The following is a 5,516-nucleotide window of genomic DNA, read 5'->3' on the forward strand; positions in this document are numbered from 1 at the left end:
GCCGAGTACGAACGATCCTAACATTGTATTCGTATTTGTATTTTTTGTATTCCGCTGTACTAACGAATATGTAGGAAAGCAATTTAGGGTATCAAGCTATTCCCTCTTCTAGTCAACTACTGATCTTTAATAACTACTAGTTGGGCTAGATGTGACTTAGTAAGTTTAGTGGGGACTAACACATAGACCATATCTTAAATTAAGTGGATATAAGATGAGTGGGGAATAACTATAGCTACTAAAGGGTTTTAGAATAATTCCGGGACTAACTATAATTTTTTGGTTCATTGGGGATCACAATGTATCACTAGGTGTCACTCACAATTGATTCATAATTAATGGTTAATTATGGACAACCAACATAAATCGGGAATCTATTAGATCACACACACTACGAGTATATCTGAAAGGCTTAAAATAAATTTGAGAATTTTATTCTTAAATTGAGAGAGACTAAATTTGGAAGGATCAGACGAGGAGCAAATATAAAAGATATTTGTTGGACGAAAGTGATGGTGGATCATGCCTCTTATAAGCAAGGTTAGATTTATTATGGTTTAATAATAAATCAAATTGGGTTGGTTTAGTTATAAATCAAAATTGGTTTGGTTATGAACCAAGCTTAATGATAATGAATTGGATTGGCTAATTGAGTTTGGATTCTGACTTACTCCCCAATTGTGGCAAAAGGTGAATATGCTCGCCCCCAGCACTCCCGTATGACTAATTATTCCCCAAGTCATTGTAAGAGATGTATAAATATCATTCAATGGGAGAAAATCTAGATGAATGATTAAATGAATTAATTATTCTTCCCTTTTTCTCCCTCTCTCTCTCCCTCTCTTTGTTATTGCCCAATAAGAAGGAAGTGTTGGATCGTAGAGTTTCGCTAGAGGGGGGGGGTGGGAGGTGAATAGCGAATCGAAAATTCTCGTAGAGTAGGCGCATCGGAAAAGTAGATGCAGAAAGAAAATGACAATGCTAACAGAATAACCTTTTACTTGGTTTGGAGCGTCCGATCAGCTCTTCGACCCATCTGGACTTCGCGTCAGCTATCCGGTCAGCCCATCGACCTAGTTGGACTTCTTGCCAAACTTCTGGTCATCCCGTTGATCCATTTAGACTTCGTGCCAACTATCCGGTCGGCTCGTCAACCTAGCTGGGCTTCGTGCCAGACATCAGGTCAGCTCGTCGATCTGTCTGGACTTCTCCTGCACACACTCGGTCAGAGTGTTAGAAAATAACAAAACTAACCTAACCTATTTTATCATTCATCAAAACCTGAGTTAGACCGTTAGTGCTAACCGCACCAACAGGAAGGTCCTTCTTGTTGCTGCCCCAAGCCATTGCTGGTAACCACAATACTCACCGACCTTGCTCTTATGGTAATCCGCTGACTGTCAGCCACCTGTTAGCCACCACCACAACAACCAACAACAACTACTCTAGCCAATAGACAGTAACGAAATCGTCAGACAACAAACTGATTTGTTGTTCTTTGGGTTATTGCCAGCTCTAGTTGTCGAACATCTCTCTACCACTAGCAACAACCTTTATCGACGTTAGACAATTGCCAAGGGTTTGCCATCCAGGCACAAAGAGGGTATCCTCTCTCAGATTGTTTCATCTCTTCATTGGGCTAGTACTGTATCGGAGATGAAAACTTGTGGCTTAGCGAAGTCGTCTTGAAGATATCTTGATGTGGATATTGATAGAGGTAAACATGGTCAAGTTTACTTTTTGATGATATTCTCGTTTAACATCATTCAATAGGTATAATTTAATTTTAAAATTTTTGTTCTGTGACTATGTTTGTGCATGCGTGTATCCCGTATACGTGTGATGCATGTTTTGTAATAATTTAATAAATTATTATGCTTCCGCTGTTTGTTTACAAAATAAAAAAAAATTAAACGAGTATAGAAACACCCAACAAAACAACCATATGATCGGATCTCTAACTCATGGGCCCTGCTCCCCTACATCTTTCCAATCAACTCACAGAATCACGAGACTCTGCTCCCCTATATCCTCCTGATTAGCTCACTAGATCATGGGGATCTGTTCCCCTATATCCTCTCGATCGGCTCATAGGATCATGAGGCCCTACTCCCTTATATCCTCCCGCTCGGTTCCCGATCGGATCATGTGGTCCTACTCCCCTACATCCTCTCGATCGACTCACAGGATCAGGGGGTCTTGCTCCCCTATATCCTCTCAATCGGCTCACAGGATCACCAGACCCTGCTCCCTTATATCCTCTTGCTCGGTTCCCGATCGGATCACCAACTCATGTGGCCTTACTCCCCCTACATCCTCCCGATCAGCTCACAGGATCACGGGGTCTTGCTCCCCTATATCTTCCTGATCAGCTCACAGGAATCAGGATCATAGGGTCCTGCTGCCCTATATCCTCCCGTTCGATTCCCGATTGGATCTCTGACTCACGGGGCTTTGCTCCCCTCAACTCTTTATAAGATGGACAAGTATGTAAGCAAACTAGGGGTGTTAATTCGGGTGGGTCGAGTTGGGTTAATTTTTTTTAGCCTAATCCGAACCTGACTCGAACCTGAATTCAATTCAAAACTCCTAAACCCGAACCTAAACCTGACCAACCTGAACCTAACCCGGATAACCCGAAAATCCGATTCAAAATGATATTTTTTTTTGTTATTTTTCCTATAATTCTTCACTTTTATCTCAATACTCCATCATTATCATATTAACATTGATATTAGTATACATAAAAAGTTAAAAACATCTTAATTTTTTAAATAAAATTTGATTTAACCTCAAAAAAATCCATTAAACCCTATATTTGGCTCAACCCGGGTCAACTCGAACCCAACCCGACCTAATCCGAAAATTTTCAACCCGAAAATGCTCCAACCCAAACCCGACCCGAACTTGAAAATATTCAACCTGAACCTGATTTTTTTCGGGTCGACTCGGGTTGGATCGTCAGGTCGGGTTTATTTTTGACACCCATAAAGCGAACTCGTCAGTCATGATTAGAGATTGAGCTTTCTTTTTTTACTAACCTATTATTCTATTATTTGGATCAGACCCATCAAGCCCAATAGTCTTTTAACTAGAGAGGTCATTCCACAATTGATATTGTATATGGAGTTGTTAGCACATGAAACCATATCTTTGTACAAAATACATGATATAAGTTTCACATCTTTGTACAAAATACATGATATAAGTAATGTATAAGCGATGAGACTGTATATACATACAATAAAGATATAAAGATTTAACATGTCCCTTATTTTGATGGGGCATTTAATTAATGCGAGGATTACAAAGGTGTTAAAAAAAATTCCTGCTCCTGCGGGCACAAGTATGCCTTTCGCTTTATATGCATCCTACATTCTTTTACTGCTATCAATCTTTCACATTTTCTCCACCTTAATGATTTGAGTGTCTGAGTGGCTGCGCCAAGGACTCCTTTGGCCTGCTTACTAATGTTCATTCTTCTTCCTTCACCTTGTGATCTTGTAGGTGACCCCCTTTGAGGTTCTTCTCCTTTGAGGTTTTCTTGCAATTAACTTCAAAGTCATCTCACTGGTGGTCCAGCTTTTGCTGATTTCAGACAGTATGAGTGCTTGCAGCGATAACCCATCAGCTCAATGTTTTTAGGTCAATCGTTCATTTAAAAAAATTTATTTATTAATTTATTAAAACTGGAGCTTGATCCTTAATTGTCTAGAAAACTAAGAAGACATTCTATCGTTGAATCATAGCCCCGAGCTATATTGATCTTATTTATGCTTATTTTAGTTGCTTAACTTATCTAATTGTTTTGATAGAAGAGAACATAATAAATTTGAAATTTGAAATAGACATTGAAAGTTAATATTTTTCAAATGGAATAAAATAAATATAAAATGTATAAAAGTTAAGTTAGTAGTCGTTAATATAATAATAGAATTATTAAAATAAGAGATAATCAATTATTTGTAATTGAAAGTTTTAATATTTTATTTATTTTAAAAAATGGAAAGTTTGATAGAGATATTTTATATAAAATATAAATAAAAGGGTTGAAATGAAGTAGCACAGATTTTTTGTGATTTTCACATAACTCTTGAGTTAAGAATTGTTTTATAAAATAATAGTAATATTTTCTATATTATATATGAAGTTGAATATTAAATTATGTAGTGACGGATTAAATGAAGTAAAAGACATATAAAGATGAATATAATAAAAAAAATAAGAAAATAAAGTCGGATCGTATTTAAGATTTATATTAAATAAATATTCTAATCATAAATAAAGGAGAATATTTTCGGCATCTAATGTAAAATTATGAGAAGTTTATAATAACAAAAAAATTGAATAAAAATTGTTGAACTATTATAGAGTAGGAATGATAATGTTCTCCAAACTCAACGGAGGAGCTGATATCCGATTTGAATAGAGAAGGATATGGAAATATCCAATTAGATATATATATATATATAAAAGATATTTCTTTGTATGTAGTCTTATCATACTTTTTACAAAAGACTATTTTTAGGATTTGAACAAGGGGTCGTTTGGTCACAAGAAAACAACTTTACCATTACGCCAAACTTTTATATATATATATATATATATATATATTCTAATGTATTGATGATAGTTAGGTGGAAGAAGAAAAATTATTAATATAAAAGATATTCGATCCTTTAATGAGTATGTGTATGAGGATGAATATCCTATTTCCAATAGTAAAAAAAATTAAAGATACGAAATCTGACCAGAATTATTGTCATCCCTATTGTAATAATTAAAAAAAATCATCTAGAGCCTTTACTCTTCGAGATGGTAGACCATTTATGCATGCTTACATCGGGACATGATGACAGTTATAATTGGCCCTAGGGTATCTTCAATACAAGATTTATGAGAGGTTTGTAAAATTTAAAAAGCTGAATAAAAAGTCGTTTAATAGCAATAGTGAAAATACAAACTTAGGGGGTGTTTGGTCGATGAGTTTAGGAATGAGGGAATGGAATGATAGTAAAAGATAGTGTTTGGTTTGTGAGTTTGTGAATGACAATTTGGAAATGATTTCTAGATTTTTGGAAATCAATAAAACCCATATAACTATGTGGATTTTATTTCTATTCTCATTCCTATTCCATCTTACTTTTAAACCTATACTCATAGTCATTCTCATGATTTATCCAAACACGATTTTACTTTTTTTTATCTTGAATTTGATGTAATATGTACGAAGCCATACTTATACAATGAATGAGATTATTAAAAAATTTATTTAAAATTTTAACTATTAAAAATATTTTAATAAAATTTTATATTATCGATATGGTATATTATTAAAAGAAAAATTCATTTAGAATTATAATTATTAGAGATCACGGAGTGGAAGGTCGTTTCTCATGTTGAATTGTCCCGATGCAATAAGAAAAAAAATATATATTATTTTCATGATAAAGCTAACAGAATTCCTAAAAACAATTTAACTTTAATTTAAGACGTTAATATAATCCGAATCTAAG

Source organism: Zingiber officinale, chromosome 11B (genome assembly GCF_018446385.1).
Source record: "Zingiber officinale cultivar Zhangliang chromosome 11B, Zo_v1.1, whole genome shotgun sequence".
NCBI classification, from domain to species: domain Eukaryota; kingdom Viridiplantae; phylum Streptophyta; class Magnoliopsida; order Zingiberales; family Zingiberaceae; genus Zingiber; species Zingiber officinale.